Source organism: Rhinatrema bivittatum, chromosome 5, assembly GCF_901001135.1.
Source record: "Rhinatrema bivittatum chromosome 5, aRhiBiv1.1, whole genome shotgun sequence".
Lineage (NCBI taxonomy): Eukaryota > Metazoa > Chordata > Amphibia > Gymnophiona > Rhinatrematidae > Rhinatrema > Rhinatrema bivittatum.
The window spans coordinates 102,506,101-102,530,001 of record NC_042619.1 but is presented as its reverse complement, the minus strand read 5'-3'; the positions used below and the strand labels follow the sequence as shown (position 1 = coordinate 102,530,001).

Below are 23,901 nucleotides of genomic sequence, written 5' to 3'. Positions count from 1 at the left end.
GTAGCTAAACTGGAACACTCTCCTGAACAGATACAGTTGAGCTTCTGCTGATTCTTTCTATGCAAATCCAATATATCAAAATCTTGCTACAATAATAATCAAGGGCTTGACTTTATAGAGTGACCATCATATAGTGCTTAGGGCTTTCCAAAATGGATCTGCCCTGACCAGCGCTAGGGCTTTGTAAACCACTATACACTATTACTTTGTCTGACATCATCACTTAGGGGCGGATTTTAAGAGCCCTGCTCGCCGGGAAGCCTATTTTACATAGGCCTCCTGGCGCGCGCAAAGCCCCGGGACTCGCGTAAGTCCCGGGGTTCTCCGTGGGGGGGCGTGTCGGGGGCGTGTCGGGGGCGGGCCCGGTCGTCGCGGCGTTTCGGAGGCATGTCGGCAGCGTTTTGGGGTGGGTACGGGGGCGTGGCTACGGCCCGGGGCGGTCCGGGGGCGTGGCCACGCCCTCTGTACCCGCCCCCAGGTCGCGGCCCGGCGCACAGGAGGCCCGCTCGCGCGCGGGGATTTACTTCTCCCTCCGGGAGGCGTAAATCCCCGGAGAAAGGTAAGGGGGGGGTGGGTTAGGTAGAGGAAGGGAGGGGAAGGTGAGGGGAGGGCGTTAGAGGATTCCCTCCAAGGCCGCTCCGATTTCGGAGCGGCCTTGGAGGGAACGGGGGTAGGCTGCGCGGCTCGGCGCACGCCGGCTATACAAAATCCATAGCCTTGCGCGCGCCGATCCAGGTTTTTAGCAGATACGAGCGGCTCCGCGCGTATCTACTAAAATCCAGCGTACTTTTGTTTGCGCCTGGAGCGCAAACAAAAGTAGGCTATTCGCGCGCCTTTTAAAATCCGCCCCAAAGTGTCTGTGGAAACTCTTTCTAGCAAGGGACACTTTTGGGTCACCTTTACGCATGTTTAAGTTTGTATCAGTGAATTATAGGACACTCAGGTGAATGCTGAAGTAGTGTTTAGAGGAGAAGAGAGGTATGGGAGAATGGTTGGGTGAGAAAGTGGGTCATAGCCTGAGAGGCAGGGGTGTGTGTGTAGGAGCAGAGGCTTGCAGGACAGGATGGACCCATTCCTTATTGAGAGTAGGGAGTGAGATTACTTGGGCGTTAAAGTTTTATTATTATTTTGCAACTATGTATTGAATTATGAATTTAGGGCTGAATTTTTATTCCCCCACACGCGTAAAATACGGGGGTTACACGTGTGGCTGGGCCTTTTGCGCACTGCACACATTTTAGAAGGGGCCCAGCCGCGCGCGCAACCCCCCCATTACACGCACAGGAGCCGAGCCTCAGCAAAGGGGTGGTCCAAGTGGCAGGGCAGAGCTGGAGGTGGCTGGTATAGCGGCCATTTGCCGCTCTGCCGGGGGATCGCACGCTGGCAGCCTGCCGGCATGCACAACTTACGAGTAAATTCGGAAACAAAGGAAAAAAAAAGATATGAACTCTTAAGGGGTCGGGGAGGAGAGGGGAAGGTAGGGGGGGTAGGAAAGTTCCCTCCCAGTCAGCTCCTTAATTAGAGCAGACTTAGAGGTAACTGGGGGAGGCTCGATCTCGTTGCTGCGCACAAATTGGCAAAATCTAACCCTCCCCCGCGTGCGCCGGCCTGGATTTTATAACGAGTGCGCATGTTATAAAATCATGCACCGGGTAGCGCACGCACATGGATGCACGCGCTTATATTTAAAGATCTACTCCTTATTGTTTTGAAATATGTTGTACTTAATGGGGCGGATTTTAAAAGCCCTGCTCGCGTAAATCCGCCCGGATTTATGCGAGCAGGGCCTTGCGCGCCGGCGCGCCTATTTTCCATAGGCCTGACGGCGCGCGCAGAGCCCCGGGACTTGCGTAAGTCACGGGGTTTTTTGTTGGGGCGTGTCGGGGGTGGGGCTGTTCGACGCGGCGTTTGCGGGGCGGGGCGTTTCGGGGGCGGGCCCGGGGGCGTGGTTTCGGCACCGGGCGGTCCAGGGGCGTGGCCGCGCGCGTGGATTTACGTCTCCCTCCGGGAGGCGTTAATCCCTGGACAAAGGTAGGGGGGGGTTTAGATAGGGCCGGGGGGTGGGTTAGGGAGGGGAAGGTGAGGGGAGGGCGAAAGAGAGTTCCCTCCGAGGCCGCTCCGATTTCGGAGCGGCCTCGGAGGGAATGGAGGCAGGCTGCGCGGCTCGGCGCGCGCCGATCCTGGATTTTAGCAGATACACGCGGCTACGCGCGTATCTACTAAAATCCAGCGTACTTTTGTTTGCGACTGGTGCGCCGACAAAAGTACGCGAACGCGCATTTTTTAAAAATCTACCCCAATGTGTAGTTATGAATTATATTCTAATATGTTGTAAGCCACTTTTGATTGTCCTGTTCAACTATTAGAACGTTGAATCCGATGAATAAACATTTCTAATTTATTTAAAAATGTCACTAATAAGAAAGTGGTATTGTAAATTGTTAATCCTTCTAGTTTTTCCAGAAACATTCAGCCCAGTTTTAAATACATTCCAAAATGGTTAAGAGCGGTCTTGTAGTGGGGCACAGAATTAAATGAGGATTCCGCCCTGGTTTTGTAAAGATGTCCAATAGTTCACTAAAGTTCTCTGAATAAGAAGAATGTTCTAAACTGATAGTAAACAACTTAGTAATAGCAAAAGGAGCCACAAAATAAAAGGGTGAGTCTCAATTTTACTTTGATGAATCCAAAAGAATTACATACTTATTGACTGAGTAACTCTTTCCAAGAAATATATTGCAGGGACTGCCCTACATTAAAGGAACCATAAATGTTCAAGCAGATAAAAAAAAAATCATTATGTAATGCATGCTCCAAGGCATCCTATTAAGAGTTTGGCATCTTTTACGAGTTTTTGGTTCCTGTTTATGAAATAAATGTATTGTATATGCCTCAAAAATCCAATTATAACAAAAAGTTGTTTTGAAAATATGTTCCCTGATGATGACATAATACTCTCATTAGAGGGAGGAGACAAAAATATCAATAAAAAAGTTGGCAAGGAGTTATAACTTCATTGTGTTGAGTAAGTGAAGTGGATTCTCTGAAACCAATCTGATAATTTACTTCTCAGATGCTGGGGTTTGCAGTCTGATTTATGTTTCCATTGAGGGCTTTGCTTAAAGCAATAGTACATTGTGCAGTGTTCTAATATATATTTTTTGTTTAAAACAATTCCTTTTAAATTACATTGGGCATATTGGACCCGCTAAAATGTCTTTCCTCATAATATTACGTCTGATAATAATATAACAGGGATTGTGCAATAGTAGTGCTTAACATCAATGAAACAGTTAAATATTGAACATTTTCTATGAATATTTTGGCCCTCTTGATCTGTTTTGCAAATAAATCCCTTCTGTGTAAAGCAATGGTTCTCAACCCTGTCCTGGAAGCACCCCTAACCAATCTGATTTTCAAGCTAGCAACAATGAATATGTATGAAATAGATTTGCATACACTATGTCTCCAATGTATGCAAATATATCTCATGAGTATTCATTATTGATATGCTGAAAATCAGACCAATTTGATGTGCCTCCAAGACAGAGTAGACAACCAGTGATATAGGAAATGCATGCTTTCTGGGGAAGTTTGCCTTTGGCCCTTTATGTTTAAAGATTTCTAACATATCCATACTGGTTCTTATTACTATGAAATTTGTAGGATGGTTTAATATCATTTGAATTCACTTAATTCAGCATTACGTTATAAGGACAATGTAATAATTTTTACATAATAGAATATGAATCAAATTGGCATCTTCAATTTGGAGTCTTTGTAGGTTGTAAAATTTTTTAAAGGAAGAGCAAAAAAAAAAAATAAATAGAAGAGGCCTGTAAGGTCTTGAAAGCTCATGTACGACTTCTTTTGTGTTGGCCCTTTAAAAAGTATCATAGCCTACATAGACTCTATTGTTCTCCAGGACCTAAACAGCTGTGAGACCTCTTCACTGCAGCTTAAATTTGCAATTTTTGAGATCAGATTCTTGCCTACTGTGGATTCACATTTTAATTGCACATCACCTGTTATTTACCGTATAGCCAATATTGTCTTATATTTACCTGTACTACAAGATTTGCTTGAGTTGCTTCAGAATGCGTTTTATGCATTAATTTGATGCATTATTTGTTGCTTAAGATAGATTACAGGTTGGGTTGCTATCTCATCTCAGGTCAGCCCAACAGACTGATCAGTCCTGGTTTTACCCCACTGCACACATGGAATTTGTAGCGCTGCATTTTTATGCATGCTGTAGGGAAGAGCAGGACTGGACCAGCCTGTTCTGCCAACTTGGGATGATGTGGTGACACTTAACTGCAGGCAGCTGCTGAAAAATAATTTTCCACAGTCCCACCATAATTTTCCACAGAATTTTCCACAGTCCTCATAAAAAATGAACCCTACAAAGGCCCAGAATTTTCTTCGAGTCAGGCACACAAATATCTTTTTGATTTCTCTTCTTTGCATTTAATGAAGCTGGGATGAAACTGTCACTGCTTCTAGCAGTGCTGCTGATGGATAGATCAGTAAGAAATGCTTGCCTGTAAGTTTTCTGGCTGCATTTGCAACCAGATGTTACCAAGCGCCTGTATAGAGGCCTCTGGAGGATAACGTCTGGAGTTCCAAATTACACTCCTCCACATATGTTTCCTCAGAGCAAGAGTCCTTAATATTCATGTAGAATTTTAGACTGAGTGCATTAAAATCTATACTTTCAGTAGTTTTAAAACTGTCAGCAGTTGTATTGTGCTGTTTGTAACTATTTAGCAGTTAAATTATTAAAGGTTATTATGACTTTAATCATGCTCAGTCTGCATCCACGTTGGCACTGAATCAGCAGTGGCAATGTTCAAGGTTGTGTAGATCTATATTATTATTATTATTATCTCAAATTTATGAAACACCTCTCCCAAGAGTCTACAAAGCAGTGTACAAAGAAAACATTACCAAAATACAGACAGTTACCCAGTGGCCCAAACAGATGGCAGTGTTATGAATGAGTAAATATAAGCTTACAATTGGAATTTCCTTAGTGAAGTCTGCTGAGAATTTTAAATCAGAGCCATATGAGTTTTTTTGCATTTCAATGAGAAGAAGAATGCAAAACATCATGGGAAACATTCAGACAAAAGCTCTCCCTGAAATTGTTAACAATAAAATCATTTTTAGTGCATGCCAACATGGGGATTTTATTTTTCAAAAGTGCTTTTAATGGGATTTATAATTTACTACTTGTATTTCACAAGCAATTAATTGAAAAATAAATATTAAAAGTACTAATTAAAGGTCACTGATCTATTTGCTTTTGCATAAAAAAACATATACTGCAGTTGTTTGTATAATATAGTAGTTTTTTACACTTAAAATGTAGTAATTTAATTCTGATTAGCAGAATTACCATTAACGTGATAAAGAGATTTGCTGAGCAAGATTGTAAATGTACAATATTGTCAGTAGTGGTCACCTGAAAACTTTATCCTACCTACTGAAATGGTCCACTGTTATATCCAGTGTAATGAGAACCCATAATACTTAACATGTGCATGTTGACCCGTTTCTGAAAATATTATATGGAATAATGAAAATCCATAAAAGAACATATTATTTCAGCACTGTAAAAGCAACTCCCTCCTCTTAGTGAAGACTTTCATCTTCCACAAGTAGGTGAGTGTGCCTGTGTTGTAGGGCACAACAATCTCATCACCACCTCTGCAAGGCATTTTTTGGTGCTGGAGTCAGGGCTTAAGAGTGTGGGCTGGCAGGTACTTTTGCCCTTTGGAGAGCCTATGTGTTGGCAGGCTCTCTCCCCCTGCCAAGTCATCTTCAGCCCGTCTTAATTGGCCACGTTTTCTGAGGGCTGATTAACGCAGGCTGCAGGGGACAACACATAATGTGTTGACATTAAAATGGCTGCGTTCGATTTAATGTGACCATTTTTAATGACGTCACATTCTTCAGCTAATTACTTTTGTGCATCCCATATAAGAGCAACCAAATTACACGCATCTGCCACTTCTAATGTGGGTTAATATATAGACTTCTATGCAATTATGTTAGGCTCTCCATTTAGTCTTCATTTTAATACTGTATGTTCTGATACTGCATAGGCTTTTTTGCTGCTTCTCTGATTCAGAAGTAGAGATTCATTTTGAATGTATTAATAGCAAATAATCATTTATGATATATTGCACAGGCTTAAAAATTTAATTTAGCATACATGCTAAGGTCTTTTAGGATGTGCTAAAAAATAACGGGCGGATTTTAAAAGCCCTGCTCGCGTAAATCCGCCCGGATTTACGCGAGCAAGGCCTTGCGTGCCGGCGCGCCTATTTTCCATAGGCCTGCCGGCGCGCGCAGAGCCCCAGAACTCGCGTAAGTCCCGGGGTTTTTGTCGGGGGCATGTCAGGGGCGTGTCGGGGCGGGGCCGATCGTGACATTTTGGGGGCGGGACGCGGCGTTTCGGGGGCGGGCCCGGGGGTGTGGTTTCGGTCCGGGGGCGTGGCCGCGCCCTCCGGAACCGCCCCCGGGTCGCGTCTCGGCGCGCGTGGATTTACGTCTCCCTCCGGGAGGCTTAAATCCGTGGACAAAGGTAGGGGGGTTTAGATAGGGCTGGGGGGGTGGGTTAGGTAGAGGAAGGGAGGAGAAGGTGAGGGGAGGGCGAAAGAGAGTTCCCTCCGAGGCCGCTCCAATTTCGGAGCGGCCTCGGAGTGAACGGAGGCAGGCTGCGCGGCTCGGCGCGCGCCGGCTGCCCAAAATCGGCAGCCTTGTGCGCACCAATCCTGGATTTTAGCAGATACGCGCGGCTACGCGCGTATCTACTAAAATCCAGCGTACTTTTGTTTGCGACTGATGCGCCAACAAAAGTACGCGAACGCGCATTTTTTAAAAAATCTACCCCTAAGGGCCATATTTTCAACGGTTACGCGAGTAAAACCTGGGGCTTATGCACGCCAGGCCAAATTTCAAAGGGCCTGGCCATGCATGTAAACCGTCGGGATGCGTGTAAGTCCCAGGGTTAGCGAAAGGGGCGGTCCGGGGGCGGGGCGGGGCTAGAGGCACCTGGCACAGCGGCTATTTGCTGCTGTTCCGGGGGATGGCACACTGGCAGGGTACCGGGGCACACAACTTGCTCCTGCTCAGAAGCAGGAGCAAAAGGTAGGACAACAAATTTGGAGATATTTAGGATAGGGATAGGGGGAGGGGGAGGGCAGGATAGGGAAAGGGGAAGGGAGGTTAGGGATTGGGAAGTTCCCTCCCATTCTACTCCTTAATTGGAGCGGACTGGGAGGGAACTGGGGAAGGCCCCAATGCATCGCCACGTGTAATTTCATGTGTTCCCCCCTTGCGTGCGCCGATGTGGCATTTTATAACGTGCGCATGCTGGCGCGCGCACGTTATAAAATCACACTTCCATGTGTGCGTGGCGTGTACATAGTAAAATTTGCATGCACATACATGTAAATGAATAGATGTCAGGATATGTCCAGTCACTAACGAATGGAAGCAGCAAACCTGAGGAGGGTGATAGCCAAATGAAGGTTGAGCCAAGGCCTAGCCTTTGGAAGCATCTCAGCAAGCAGCTGTAACACTGAAGTAGGCGCAGGATCATCAATTATGTGTGGAACTGGAACACTGGAGCAGAACTGCAGGGCTAGATCAGAGCAGGAACAAAAGATAAGCACAGGTTCCAGAGGATGTATCCAAGGAGTCTGTTATACTAGCAAAGGTATGTGTCTGTTCTTCTCCTTATATATTATCACCGGTCAGGGCATACCCTATGGTGAATGAATGGGATCTTCCAAGGATGTGTCTAACTAACTAGCAACTGGAGGATAAATATATTCTGGTCTTTCTTTGTCTCTGTGGCTCCTCTATAGCTTCCTGGACTCTGCCTTCTATTGTTGCTGGTTCAAGCCCTGTCAACCCTGACAGGATGTCACATGAAAATGAGGCTTTTGTGTGTGACAGGAAATAGGGTATGTTGTCTTCCACCTGCTACTGTATTTAGCAATCATTCACTAAAGCCAAAATATCAAAACCTGCTTCAGTCCTGGTGTTAGCTTTTTAGCATGCACGCTATTGAAAGAGCACAACTACCAACGGTCTTTACGATCAAACGGTCAGCAATTGCTATGTGTTCCAGCGATTTCTAGTACATGATTGCAGCATACTCATAATCAAGCTTTTTCTATTGTGTTCCCTTTCCTTTGGCATTGTCTTCCTGCGAGTTTGCGGTTACAAACAAATTATAAAGGGCTCAGGAAGACTTTAAATGCACAGTTATACCGTGAGGCTTTTGATAGTTTGTGTTTTTAAATTGAACATTTATGTTTTTATTATATATTTTATTTTGATTGCTAGTTACATTATTTTAGGGTGATGTTTTTATTGTGCTTGTAATCTACCTTGAACACTATACCTGATGAGGGAGAGGACTATAAATGTTTGTAATAAATTGTGGCTGAAAAATAAAGATGCTGTAGCACTCCACAGTGTAGAAGGAACAAGGCCTTTACCATGTCTAATAATTCCATAAAGTCGTACACAAAGCCATGATTCTGATGATCGTTACTGTGATGGATGAGGGTAGTTTGGTAAAGACCATTGCAGACATGCGTGCATGTGGACGCGCCAATTTTCTAACATGCACGCATTGCCGCGTGCATGTTATAAAATACGATATCCGCGCGCACATGCATGTTCGATTTTTTTATGATCGGCATGCACATGTGTGGGCTGGTGCCCCATTCGCTCACGCAGGGAGGGGATTTTTCAATTATGCATGGCGACACCTCTGCCTTTTTCCCAGTTCCATAACTCTAACCCTATCCGTCCTCTGTCTTCCCCTCTCCTCCCCGACCCCTAAAGCTATCCTACCTAGCCCCAATTTTTTGCTTTATTTATTTATTTATTTATTTATAGATTTTTCTATACCGGGGTACGTAAATAACATCACCTCGGTTTACATTCAAACAGTAATTCAGCATTGCACTTTACAATATAACAAGGTAACTAAACGAAAAACAATACAGTATATAACTTTATATTAGTAGAATATCAGCAATATATGAGAGATTGTGGCAGTTAGGAAGAGTAGTTGAAGATTCAGATCATTGATAGTAGGCTTTTTTAAATAGCCAGGTTTTAAGGTTTTGTTTAAATTTTTTGTGACAGAGTTCCTGGCGTAATTCAGAGGGCATGGTGTTCCATATTGTTGATCCAGCAATGATGAAAGATCGTTCTTTTGTACTAGAGAGTTTAGTCAGATTGGGTGCTGGGATATTTAGTTTGGCTAAATTCTGGAATCTCGTTGGGCGGGAAGACGTTTTGAATTGTAGTTGATCTGTAAACCAGAGCATTTCTCTGTTTTGAATGGCTTTGTGTATCAGCGACATAGATTTATAAATTATCCTGTAAGCCACAGGTAGCCAGTGCAAAGACTGAAGAGCTGGAGTGATGTGATCATGGCGGCTTGTGTCGGTGATAATGCGGGCAGCTGCATTTTGCAGCATTTGCAAAGGTTGAATGGTGGCTTTGGGTAGACCCAGTAACAGAGCATTGCAGTAATCAATCTTTGATAAAATAGTTGCTTGTAAAACTGATACTTTGATACTTTGATACTTACTGCTCCTCTGGAGCAGAAGTAAACTCCACAGCCGGCCAGCTGTCAGCGCACGCTTCTCCAGGACAGCGTCTAATGGTGCTGTCCTGCCCCCCCCGCTCACCCCTTTTTGTTGGCCTGGCACTTGTGTGCGAATCAGGGGTTACACGTGTGGCTGGGCCCTTTGGAAAATGCACGCAGCACGTGCAGGGCCCAGCCATGCTCGTAACCCCCAAATTTTACGTGCACAGTGCTTTTAAAATTCAGGCAACAAGCGTGTAAGTGCAAGCCCCTCCACAAGCCCGACCCAGGAAAGCCTCTTCTCAGTCTAAACGCCCATTTCTTCTGGTAAAACACTGTTTTACCTACAGAAATAGTTTGTAAAAGTACCCTATTTAAAGCAAAAAAGTTATTCTCCCACATCTGATTCTCTGTTCTCATAGAGATCCAAGCATAGAGCACCCCCTTTTCTTCATATTTCCCACATAGGGCATTATCATGGCTAAAGCCAGACCTGTCTCCAACACTACTGTGTGCTCATAGAGGATGCCTTCTCAGAGATGAGTAGATTTCTCTCCCTGCCATCAAGGAGATGGATCTGATAGGGTTGGGATGCTTTTGGGGTGAAGGATGGAAAAGGTGTAGCTGCAACAGGAAGAGTTAGTTTGTTGGTTTATTTGAAATGCCATCTTTCAATACACAATCAGTTTACAATAAAAACAAAGAAATAACAAATGATACAAAAAAATTACCATAATTAATACAATAAAACAGTTTACAGTAAAAACGTAATATACACTAATTATATAAAACAATATTTTAAACTAAGACATGAACCAGCAAAATAAAACCAAGAATACAGCCAGATCCATACATAAATTATGGTAAAATTAAGCATAAATATCACTGAAAATATCACTACTAATAAAACCTGCATTCAAGGTTAGATATAAGACTAAGGATGGTAACTTTCAAACTAGTGCACAGATACACAGGTCCACGTGTGCAATGGCCCACACCCAGGGACACAGCTATTTTGTAACTTGCACACGTATAAAATAGCCTGGCCACGCATGTGTGCGCCCAATTTTTCCAACATCTACCGCGTAAATTGGGGGATTTTAAAAAGGGTGCATGCCCATGCCATTCCCAATTTAACAGTTCATCCACCAGTTCTTCGCCCAGTTAACAGATAGGTCCTCCAACCCCCACCTGGTTTGATAACCTGCACTTCCCTCCAGTTTCCCCAGACCTATAAACCCCTCAGAAATGGCTCAATCCTTTTATTTTTAACTCATACGTCATCCATAGAAGAAGTAAAGTTACGTGGCAGGGGACCTCGCTGAGCGCCTGTAGCGTGTAAATATTTATGCACATACCTCTTGGCTAAGCTCTGAAACGCCCATATCATGCCTAGACCATGCCCACACCCCGCACCTTTTTAGAAACTTTGGAGATGTGCACGCCATGGCTTTAACACACGTATATGGGCGCTTTTCACAATACGGTTGGCACGTGTAAGCCTGACTTATTTGCGCAATCCCTAATTGATATGTGCGCCAGGCTTTTAAAATGCGCCTTTAAGATGGTAACTTTAATACTGGTGCGCGGGCACACGTGCACACATTTGCCAGCTTGCATCCAGAGGCGCATCTATTTTATAACATATGCGCGTATATGCACGCTTCTTATAGAATAGCCTGGATGTGCATACAGTTTTAAATGGATGAGTACATGTGCACACAAATGCCTCTTCTGGGGGAATTGTATAAGGGACGTGCCAACACCATTCCTATTTTTCCCAATTTGTTCTCAGTTTGCCCAGTTTAGGGATAGGACTTACAAACCCCCTAATTTAATAACTTCCCTTTTCCCCTGCTAGTCCTAACCCTTAAAATCCCGCTGACTAGATGTTTTTGTTTTATTACTTACATGCAATCCATGGCAATAGTAAAGTTGCGTGGCAGGGGACCCCGGTGTGCACCTATGCACGTAAGAATTTACAATCACATCTCTTGGCCTTCCCCCAATATGCCCATGCCCAGACCATGCCCACTTCCCACCCATTTTATTTGCAAACTGTTTCCTTCGCGCATCATGGGCGGCTTATAAAATCCATTTGGCGTGCGCCAGCCCAACTTGTGCATGTATCACCTGGTTTTGGCACATGCAGGGCTGTTAAAATTCACCTTTAAATAACTAAAATCTATGCATTAAAAGCCTATTGGAATAGTCAGGTCTGAAAACATTTCTGTAGGAAATACTTTCCACAATAGTAAGAACATTAGACACAAAACCATGGCATACTGAGTCAGACCAAGGGTCCATCAAGCCTAGCATCCTGTTTCCAACAGTGGCCAATCCAGGCCATAAGAAACTGGCAAGTACCCAAAAACTAAGACTATTGTTTCCAATCTATTATCTTTCAGAGATGGATCTCTAAGAAGATCTAACTATGAGGCCATAAAGATCTTCCCGGAACAAATGGAATACACAGATTTGCTAGATACTATGGACAACTTCTGTGAATAGATTTAAAAACCAAGCTCAGTATTTTTAATTTAATCCTACACATGATCAGAAGCCAATGACTTTCCATCGAAACTACAGTAACATGGTCTGATTTCTTAAGGCTTTAGATCAGTTTGACTGCAGTGTTCCTCAACAATTAGTCTTTTAAGAGAATTTATACTGGGAGACCTTGATAAAGCACGTTATGGGATTCAATTTGACCTGGCACAAACACGAGTGAGTTTGATCAAATCTGATCTTTCTAGAAATAGTTTTACATGCCAAATATAGTGGAGTTAATAGAAACACACGCTGAGTACAGATATTTTAATTTATTAACTTAGATGGAAGTGGATCAAGAACTGAGGTACTCATACCGATTGTAAGCAACATCTCTTCAATGCCTACAATAGTTGGTAAATTAAAGGTGGCTATGCTTCTAGTCTGCATGCACTCGGAGCCTTCTTCACTAGGCTTGCCTATAAGAGCTATAGAAGACTCTTCAGGAAATCTCTTGGATTTTAGAAATTTTATCTTCAAAGAATTCAGCAAAGTTTTCTACAGAAAAATTGCATCTAGCATATGTAGCCATCTGCATATCAGAAAAATCAGAGACCAATTTAAACAATTGTTTTGATTGATTATCAGGCTGACTTAAAATCTTGGACAAATATTCCCTTTTTGCTCTATGAATTTCCTTCCAATAATGATAATTTTACACAATTGCCTATATTGATCTGTTTCTGTTTCCTACAATTCTTTTCTAAATAATGTAAATAATATTTCAGAATGTTTAAACCTGAATGATAGTGAGCTGGAATACCCTTACAATTTCTCGAGCAGTTTTCCAATGGCGTGGCATTATCATGGGATAAGCTTAAAATCTTGTCCCTGGCTTCACCTATTCGTCTAAAAAGAGCAAAGTCATCTAGGAGCCGATCTAATTCAGTTGATAGCACTTCTAAATCAACTTTCCCATATGTCCTACACATCAATAGAAGACTAATGGACAAATTTTAAATCAGCCACGTGTGCGAATATCGTCACGCTTGCGGCCAGGCCCTTTGCACGCCATGCGCATTTTCAAAAGGGCCTGGCCATGCGCGTGACGTGATGATATGTGCACAATTGCCAGGCTCTGAAAAGGGGGTGGGCTGGGGGCATGGTCTGGGCGGGGCGGGATGGAGGCTGGCCGGGACAGAGCATGCCAGCAATTGGCCGGCACGCACAAATTGAGCAGTAAGTAGTGAAACAAAAACATTGTAAGCTTCTGGGATGGCTTAAGGGGGTGGGGAAGGGAGGGGAAAAGGGAGGGGGTTTAGGTAGGAGGGTAGGGAAGTTCCCTCCCAGTTTGCTCCTTAATTGGAGTGAACTGGGAGGGAACGGGGGAAGGCCCTATTTCGTCGCCGTGCGTAATTTACTGAAATTCCCCCCACCTGAACGCGCCGCCCACACATGCACGTGCGGATTTTAAAATCCGGCAATCATGTGCACGCGGCCCACAGATATTATAACATGCGCACATTTGCGCGCACATGTTATAAAATCTGCATGTCCATGTCAGCGCGCACCTTTTAAAATCTACCCCTTAATTTAGTTGGCAATACAAAATAGTTATTAATAGTGAAAGTTAAGAAATAATGATCAGTCCATGATAATGGGATAGTATGCAATGGTCCATCCACCAGCTTGATGTACAGTAGTTAGATGTCAGGACAAAGTCCAAAGAGTGACCTGTCTGGTGGATAGGAACATTAACTCATTGAACAGAGCTGGCATATTAATATTAAAATCCTCAATGGTTTATTTGATAGACAGTGGAATCTACTAAACAGCAAGACCTGTGTTCTGTCATAACATGTCAAGGCTTCAAATGATCCTTATTGCAACCTCTGCCTAAGAAAGGTTTAATACAGAAGATCCTTTCCATATCTAACATATATACTAGACCACACATAATGGCCTAGACATTACGAGGATAACTTTCAAACCTATTCACATTACTAGATATGCACACGTAAGTAGATATATGGAGATTTATCCTAGTATTTTATAACTGCAGCTGGTCGCTAGATAGTTTATAAAATACAGCGTAGTTAAGCTCTGAAAGAATGCACATATTTTTCAGTATGTGCAAATATTTGCATTGCATTGAAAGCACATACTTTCTCCACTTGTTTGATAAACATATGTGCGTATCTTTTATGCATGAAAAAATATAACAATTATGTGTAAACTCCAGATTTATACGCAGTAGGTATGTTTTAAAATTTGAATGCATACTTGAAATCACCAGTTTGTTGATATCTCCTCTAGCTCACCCAGTTCATCAAGACCCTCCTAGCACTTCACTCTGAACTCCCACTAGTTCACCCAGACCTCCTACCCAAAATAGCAGACAACAGATAAGTCTGATATCAGTTGAGCCTAGTTAGTTAGCAAGAGTAAAGTTGCCTAATATGTTCGCATAAATCTTTTATAAAATTCTGAGTGTGTCTCTTGGTCTCGCCCAGAATACTCCCTGATGCCCCTTTTTTGCACGGGTAAATGTGCATGTGAAACACATGTGAGTTACTTGCGTGCGTATATGCTAATTTTCTGTGCATAACCCCTTTGAAAATTTGCTCCTTAAAAGGCATATGCTGCAAGAAAACAGATCAACTGGAATTCTCTTCAGGGGTCAAAAGGCACCTAACATTGGTGTTGGCAGAAAGCAGGGCTGGCATATGCTGCAAGATGCAGCCAACAAAATCATGCCCACAGGGCTTGATTAGTTCTGGGTCAATGAGGTGAAGGACACTGCAGAAAAAGGAGGCGCTGTGTCAGCAGGTCAGTAATGTTCTGATTAGGGGACATAAGAGGCTGCATTTTTGCAGGAACAAAGAAGTCACATATAAAGGGGTACTTTTAAAGTGGGCAGCCAGATATAGTCCCAGCCCCTCTCCTATAAAAGTTCTTATGTGCTTCTGGTAGCTGACAAATGAACAAATGTTTCCAATGCTTTTCACCTCCCCTTTGAAAGGGGGCTGTGTCAGCAGGCTAGTGGCTTCCCGATCAGGGGAACGTGGCCAATAGGCAGAGGTCTTGTAGGAACAGAGAAGATGTAGAAAGATGGGGAATAGAGGATGGGGAGAGAGAGAGTAGAGAGAGGAGGTGGCAACAGAGAAGAGACACACACTAGAGCATTTAAAATATAATCACATTAATTTGCATGATACAAATATATTTCCAAGAAATAGATTGATAGAGGAGAAAGGTGTTTGCTGACTTTAACATTATTATTATTGCAGCCAAAGATCACAGGAGGAATTCTAAGACTTGAAGCCAAACAGAGGTTGGGGCCTTAAAAGCTTTTTTGAACTCACCAGTTGTTTTGATTTAAGTGCAGTTACTTTTTTTAAACTTTGAGGTCTTGGCAGACTGTGTCATTCAGCTATTTCAGCACCTACCCTATAAATGGTGCAATGTAATACAATGTGAGTTAAAAATGTGCAGCTGAATTTCATCACAGATTTTCTTTGCCCATGCGCTAAAACAGTTGTTCTCAACCGGTGTGTCGCCAAGCACCGGCAGGTGTGTCGCGCACTGCCTGGTCTCCTGCTCTTTCCTCCCGCTCCTCACCCCAGCGAGACGCACACGGTTCTTCAACGAACACTGCTGCCGTTCCTGCCCGTGCTATCAGCACTTTCAAGGCCAGAGTGGAACGGCAGCAGTGTTTGTGTAAACCAGCAACAGCAGCATGGCCTTTTCTTCTTCCTGCCCCTGCGGCCCGGAAGAGGAAGTGATGTTTACCAGGCATGCGGGAAGAAGAAAGGGCCATGCATGCTGCTGCTGCTGCTGCAGAAATGATGTCCCAAGGCTCCCAAGATCCACCCCCCAGCCCCTCAGTGGTAAGAAGGCAGCAATTGGCTGTTTGTCTGTGCTGCTATCAGTACAGTCAGCTGAGAATGTGGCCGTGGCAATTTCCTGCCGCGCAGCTGATTGGGAAATCCGTCTATTAGCTGCCTCGGGTCTTTGACGTTTAACTTTTTTTTTTTTTAATGGCCCCTGCTCCAGACCTACGGGTCCCGCTGATGTCAGCAGGATTGTGGCCTAAATCGTAAGCCCCCCCCCCCCCCCCCAATGCCTTCTGCAGCTCCCCTCTCTCCTCGTGGTGGCACTAGGCTCAGAGACTCGTCAGCTCCAGCCCTTCCACTCGGGAACACTTCCCGCCTCTCCTCAGCCTGCGAGCAACTGGCTCCTACCGATTAAAATGCAGCCGCTTCATACCATGGAGAGCCTGTCATTGGCTTCCCAAGGCTCTGCACAGCCTACAGCCGCTATTCTCAGCTCCTCCTCCCTGCATCCTCAGTACCATGGGAACTTTCCCTGGCTCCTGCAGCTAGAATTGCGTCCTTTCTGCCTTTGGCCACTCACCCGTGCAACCAACAATAGCCCACAGAGAGAGACGGTCACTGACTCCCGCAGCCCTTGCACATCATGGCTACTCGACGGATTTCCCAAACAGCGACATGGCAGGAAATCCCCGCGGCCACATTCTCAGCTGACTACTCTGTGCTGTGATGATCACAAATCCGATTTCAGAGTGGCCTTGGAGGGAACAGAGGCAGGCTGCACGGCTCGGCGTGCGCAAGTTGCACAATTGTGCACCCGCTTGCGCGCGCCGACCCTGGATTTTATAACATGCGCGCGCATGTTATAAAATCGGGCATAGATTTGTTCACGCCGGGTTGCACATAGAAATCTGCGCCCGCGCGCAGGTTTTAAAATCTGCCCCTGTCTGTGTAAGAGAGAGAAAAAAATGTGTGAAAGCAAGAGACTGGTCAGGGAGGTGACTGGTCTGTGTGAGAGAAAGAGAGATTGGTCAGGGAGGTGACTGGTGTGTATGAGAGAGAAAGATTGGTCAGGGAGGTGAACGGTGTGTGTGTGTGTGTGTGTGTGTGTGGAGAGAAAGATGACTGGTATGTGAGTGACAGAAAGTGTGTGTGTGTGTGTGTGTGTGTGAGACAGACTAGTTATGGACCCTAAGGAAGAGGAGCGTCAGAACAGCTTCAGCAGCCATTGCTGCTTCTGGGGTGTGCTAAGGCCTACAAGGGAAAGGGGTAGGAGAGTTGCCAGAGAGGGTAAGTAAAGGTGGCTTTTTAAGTTTATCTTTCTTGATAGCCTTGGAAAATAAGGTCCAAAGATAGGAAAATTATTTAGATGAAATTACTTTGTCATTTACTGCCTGATCTAACAAGGACTTGACTTATTGTTGTAATTTCCCTGTAGAAAATTATATTATCAAGCTGAGACAAAGCTTCATTATTGTAATCAACCCGATACATAAGTAGCACTACTTCTCCCTTATCAGCAAGTATGACAACTAGAGAAGTGTCATCTTGCAATTATTTATCTGCTACTTGTTGTTTTTAAGTAAGATTGTATTTCACATAATCTGGTTGAGCTTCTAATAGTTCCAAATCATGTAATACAACAGTTTCAAAAGCTTGTATCAAAGGATTAGGTGGTTCTGTTGGTACTCTTTTAGAAGGTTTATATAATCCTGTTTTTGGCTGAATAATGGGAGATCCATCAAAGAAATTAGCAATCCGAAGTCTTCTAAAAAAATGTTAGGTCCACGTCAATGCAATATAAAAGGCAGTCGGGAAAGTCGATCACGTGGGGAAATAGGCACATACAATCTGCAACATTAGATGTTGGTTTGGATTGTCAGTTGAGAGTCATGATTGTGGCAAGAATCATGATCAAGCTGTATTTAATTTGTCTTCCAAACCGTTGTCTGATTCTTTGATGACTGTTTTGAATAAAGGTTTATCATTTGTATGTATGGGGAGATATGATGCATTTACTACCCATACTGAGTTGCAAATTTTTTGAGGGAGGGGGAGAGAGAGAGACTTTTTATAAGGCTCTCCTAGTAGTCGGCTATTTATATAAGTATAGGAGGGCCAGCTAGTTACTTAAGGTGAGGTTTTGGTGGTGGTCCTGGGGCCAGTTTTACATTCACAGTGAGATGTACTAAAAGTATAGTACACATCTGTGAAGTTTTGACATGATTTGGAGTGAGGAAAGTCACACAAAGATGAGATTTCTTTAGTGTTCTGTCCCCCCAGCCTGATCGTAACCTGGTGGAGAGGGGGGATCTCTGTGCACACTGGAGTGCGTAGTTTTTATGTTCACACTTCAGGTACATGCCCCTTTTTGTAAAGCTCTGAGATGTGCACGCTTTGGGAGATACTTGCCTATCTCAGAGGCTTTTAAAATCTGCTTGGCGCGTGAGGCCGACATATTCATGCATCCCCTAATCGATATGTATGCTAGGCTTTTAAAATTCACCTTTAAAAGTACACATTTTATAAGAGTGGTAACACACTCCAGGGTATTGTATATCATGGCATGTATTTCAATATAAATGCGTGAACAATGCTATGGTATCCATTGATGCAAATAACTATTAGCTACCACTACTTAAGTAACTCAGCTGTCTGTAGTTTATAATTCTTATAAATTCTTTCCATAGTTTTCTCAAAACAGGAGCCAAAACAAACATTTCTTTCTTTAGTTCTTTTTCCAGATTTTCCATTTTCCTGTAGTGTATTTGTTCCAAAACTGAAGTGCTATTTATTATTTCTCATCAACTTCCTCACTTTTTTTTTTTTTTTAATAAACTTCTAGAGAGTCCATGGAAATTTAAAGATGAACTGTTTTTTTCAGTTTCTATATTAATAGTGCCATTGTTCTGATAAACTAATGTCAAAACAGCTATGACTAGCAACTTGAATTGTGAATACCTGCTAAAACAAATAATTAAGCAGGTATTCAAGTGTGTTATGTAATCCTTCTTGGCAATTACTGTATAAAGAAAAAAAAGCAAGAGTAATTTCAGTTAAGTATAATGTTAGTAATTATGTCAACTTATTGTTAAAGTTAGCGGTCTCAAGATTGATGACATTTTAATGCAATTGATATACTTTAGTGGTGGTAATTATACCTACAGGCATCTTGAGGATTCAGTGTGAAAGGAAACTGTCTAATAACTTTCTAAAGATACAATAGGTAAATCTTAGTGCAGTGGAATTTGGGTTCTTCAGCTCAAGTACAAAGATGTTTAACGTTCCATTGCTGTTTAAGGTACAGTTCTAGATATGATATTGCGTGCTTTCTGTACCTACACCATTTCATTTTAGCATTTTACTGCTTCTACTGCTTTGCATTTCCAGAGTGCAAGTAGATATACAAACTGCACACTGTACTTCAGTATTACATTTCTCACTTTTGAGTAATTTTTCAAAGGGGAAACATCAGAAAATTAGCATATATGCACATAAGTAGCTTGTATGCATGTACAGTATATGGCATTTAGAAACATATTTTAGATTTTTCATACATGTTTACCTGTGCAAAAAGGGGAGGTCTAAGGGAGATCTGGGGGGGAGGGGCAAGAGTTACTCAATGTAAGTTGCTATTTTACAATAGATTTATGCAAATACTTTAGGCGACTTATTTGCACAATTTTACACCTGCTAATTAACTAGCGCAATTGATATTATTTATTATTTTTATTATTTATGTTTTTTTATATACCGGTCTTCTTACATAATATGCAAATCAAATAGGTTTACAGAGAACTGTTGAAAAGCTTGCTTGAGGGCAATTACATATAACGAAGAACTTTTTGAACAAATAGATAAATAGAACTTTTTAAACAAACAGGTAAATAGAGAAATATATTAGACAAAAACACTGTATTTTAAATGTCTAAATATCTTAGTGTTTTAAATAGAGCTTTTAAATAGCCTTTATCAAGAAGAAAAAAATAAATAAATAGCCAAAAAGACAAAGTCTAATTCAAACATGGTATTAGGAGTTATTCCTATTCCTAAATGTATAGATGTCTTGCTGGAAACAGAAGTCATTGGAAAACTAACTTCCGCTTGAGTGCATCGAATGACCCAATGTGGGAATGAAAATGAAGAGGAGGGGAGGAGGGTGGAGCTGGAGTTATGCATTTTAGATCGAGGCAGATACAAAAATAACAGGTTGAAAGCTGCTTGTTAGTAGTCAGAGAAATGCTTGACTGAATAGCCAAGTTTTCAGTTTTTTCTTGAATGACTGGTGGGAAGAGTCTTGTCTTAGTTCTGGTGGAAGTGAATTCCAAAGAGAAGGACTTGCGGTGGAAAAAGCTCTATTCCTTAGCGGAGTTTTGGCTTGAGGGATAACCAGGGTGTCTTGGTAGGCTTTTCTGATTGGTCTTGTTGATTTGATGGTGCATAGTTGATGGGTAAGATCGATAGGAGCTATATTGTTTATGGATTTGTGAATGAGGGTCATGACTTTGTAGAAGATTCTAAATTTAATTGGAAGCCAGTGGAGATTGTAGAGAATGGGTGTGATGTGGTCTCTTTTATTAGAATTGGTCAAGACCCTAGCTGCTGAATTTAGAACCATCTGGAGGGGCTTGATTGTAGAGGCTGGTAGACCAAGTAGCAACGCGTTGCAGTAGTCCATTTTGGTGAGAATAATTGATTGTAGGACGAGGCGGAAGTCGTGGGCGTGAGGTAAGGGTTTTAACCTTTTCAGAACTTGTAATTTGAAATAGCATTCTTTGGTTGTATTGTTTACAAATCTTTTTAGGTTCAGTTGATTGTCAAGAAGAACACCTAAGTCTCTTACATAGGATGTATTTTTGAGGCTGTTTAGAATGGGTGTAAGTGGATTGTGATCGGTGATGTCTTTTTGTGGTTGATCAATTATAATGGATGGGATCTCTCTGTGGATGAAGTTTTCTTCCTGGGAGATGATGAGGTATTCTGTTTTGTCCTTGTTGATGACTAAATTGAGTTTGGTGAGGAGTGCACTAATTTCTTGAAAGCATTGCTCCCAGAAGATTAGAGACAGTTGAAGGGATTTCCTAATAGGGATGAGGATTTGTATGTCATCCGCGTAAACCATGTGTTTGAGTTTCAGTTTGGAAAGGAGGAAGCAGAGAGGTAGAAGATAAATGTTGAAAAGGGTTGGGGAAAGTGATGAACCTTGTGGAACTCCCATGTTTGAGCTGATTGCCTGTGATTCTTTGTTGTTGATTTTTACCTTGAAAGATCTATTGTTGAGAAATGAACGGAACCAGTCTAGAGCGATGCCTGAAATACCAATTGCAGTTAATCGGTCAAGTAAGATAGAATGGTTGACCGTATCGAAGGCTGCAGAAAGGTGTAGGAGAATGAGGAGATGAGGTTGTCTTTTTTCTGAGCTTAGGAGAACAGAGTCCATGAGGGAAATCAGCAGAGATTCTGTGTTTCGTGTTTTTCGAAATCCGTATTGCGCTGGAGCCAGAATTTTGTGTTCTTCAAGGTAATCAGTAAGCTGTTTATTTACTATTTTTTCCAAGATCTTTGAGATAAAGGGATATCAAACCTGTCTGTTGCCCACTATTTTGGGGTGAGAGATTTTGGTGACCTGGGAGTTCAGGGTGAAATGCTAGGAGGGTGTCTGTGAACTAGCAAACTGATGATTTCAAGAAAGTGCACATATTTTAAAATATACATACTTCTGCATTTAAATCAGTGTTTTACATGTACAAGTAATATTTTTTTTTTTGCATGTAACATATACATGCTTATGTTTATAAAAATAGATCAATTACATGCTTTCAATGCACTGCAAATATTCACGTATACTGAAACATACATGTGTATTTTGGAGGTCAAATATACATGTATTTTAAATCCGTGCAGACCAGATAAGTGCAGATTATATAAAATACTATAGTAGATCTCAGCGCACCTATATAGGCACAAATATGGGGCTGTGCAGGGTTGTTTGAAAGTTATCATCATAGGGATAGGTATTTAAACTTATCTGGTAAGCAAATTAGCTGGATAAGGCTTATCCAGATAACTTACAAGGGATATTTAGCAGCAGGGCTTTGCTGCTGAATATCCCCATATAAGTCACTAGCTAGCCAGAAAAGTCTTAGCCAGCTAACTTAACTGAATAAGTCTGAATATCCGCACATATCCAGCTAAGTGAACTGGCCGATATCTCCCTGATCCTCCCATAAACCACCCACCATTTATCCAGCTAAGTGGCAACTGCTGATCGCAGTGGGATATTCAGCTGCCACTACTTGAATATTGGCTTCATAGTAACCAATATACTTTGTGTCCAGTGTACTAAAGTACAACAGCATGTATTAACCATTTACTGTGTCTGTTAACCCTAACTACAGGTTAGAGAGGACATTCAGATCCAATAAGTATATCAAAAAAGGAACAAATTGGTGGTGTTTCTCAATTTTTGTCCTTTTAAGTATTTGTCACTGTCTCCCCTGTCATTGTATAAAATACCACCAAGTCTCAATTGATTACTACAAATGATTTGGCCTCTACACATGAAAAACTGGTTTTGTAGGAGTCCAAACAGACTCCTGCAAGATGTCCAGCTGTACTCATTACTTGAATAGTTTTTCTCCTAAGGGGTTAAATTGCCTAACACCCAGTATTCACAATATTCAATCAAACATGCTTCTGGTTCCAGAGAAGACTCAGCATATTTTGTTACCTTGTGTTTAGAAGCAACATGCCTTTTTGCAGGAAAAATGAACCTTGCTTTTCTGCTTTCAGTCAGTTACTAATCTCATCTCAAACCTGTGTCACCTCTGCCTTCAGAACTTTTCATTATCACCTCTTCTTGAGTGTTTGAACATCTTGGAAGATATTGGTAGCCAAACAAAAAGTGCAGAGGAAAATATTCAGTCCCAATGAATTTCAATCCAATTTGTTAAAGGACAAAGATTGTTTATTGTTTGAATATGGCAACTCCACTGACTTATAAAGCGAACATCTTAAAGGCATCCCCCGACACGGTCCCGTGTTTCGCCTCGGGCTGCATCGGGAGGGAGCACAAGTAGTTCAAAGAGTAAACTGTAAGAAATATATATATAAATCAGGACAAAGTAATGGACTTAGTGCCGAGCAAATTATAAAATAACAAGAGTATATGGGTACAACATACCTGGCTGCAGAGTAAATTCACATATGGCAGGGAGCGCAGTCACCCTAGATACTGACAGGTATTTGAACCCAGCAGAAAGGCGCCAACTACAGGTGAACAGGTCTTGTGGTTCCGGGGGACCAATCCAGTTGGTTCCTGTTCCTGAAGCGCACCTAGCAGTCACTCAGACAGGCATTACACACTTAATATTGATTAGGTGAACAGAAACCACTGTATTTCCCGGTTAAGGCCTTTAGGGGTAACTGTGTCAAGAAGGAATATCCATCTTTGTTCTATACGGCCCAACTGCTCAGCATAGTTACCACCCCGAGGGGAACGGGGGACTACTTCAAGTACACAGTAAGAGAGATCTGAGATAGTATGTGATTTCTGCACCCTATGTTCAACAAGGGGTTCATTTTCCCGGGCATGGCGTCTATTAGAACAATGTTCTATCATTCGGGTTTTCACCATACGGGAAGTTTTACCTACATATAATAGTGAGCATGGACACGTGATAACATATATAACACCTGAGGTAGTACAATCGGAACATGATCTTAAAGGGGAAGGATTTGTGGGTTCCCGGGTGAATGAATGAAGAGGAGGGTACTGTGTGACAGCACATGGCACAGTGGCCACATGGTTGATGCCCAGGAGCAGGAATAGAATCCCTGGGTCGTGTGATTAAATAGTGGTTTCTGTTCACCTAATCAATGTTAAGTGTGTAATGCCTGTCTGAGTGACTGCTAGGTGCGCTTCAGGAACGGGAACCAACTGGATTGGTCCCC

At 42.5% G+C, this 23,901-nt stretch overlaps 1 protein-coding gene across 2 annotated transcripts in view; it reads left to right on the top strand.

Annotated features, from left to right (window-relative positions):
- STARD13 (StAR related lipid transfer domain containing 13) overlaps positions 1–23,901 on the top strand; it is a 336,460-nt gene that overhangs the window by 150,719 nt on the left and 161,840 nt on the right. The gene's annotated exons all lie outside the window — the stretch shown is intronic.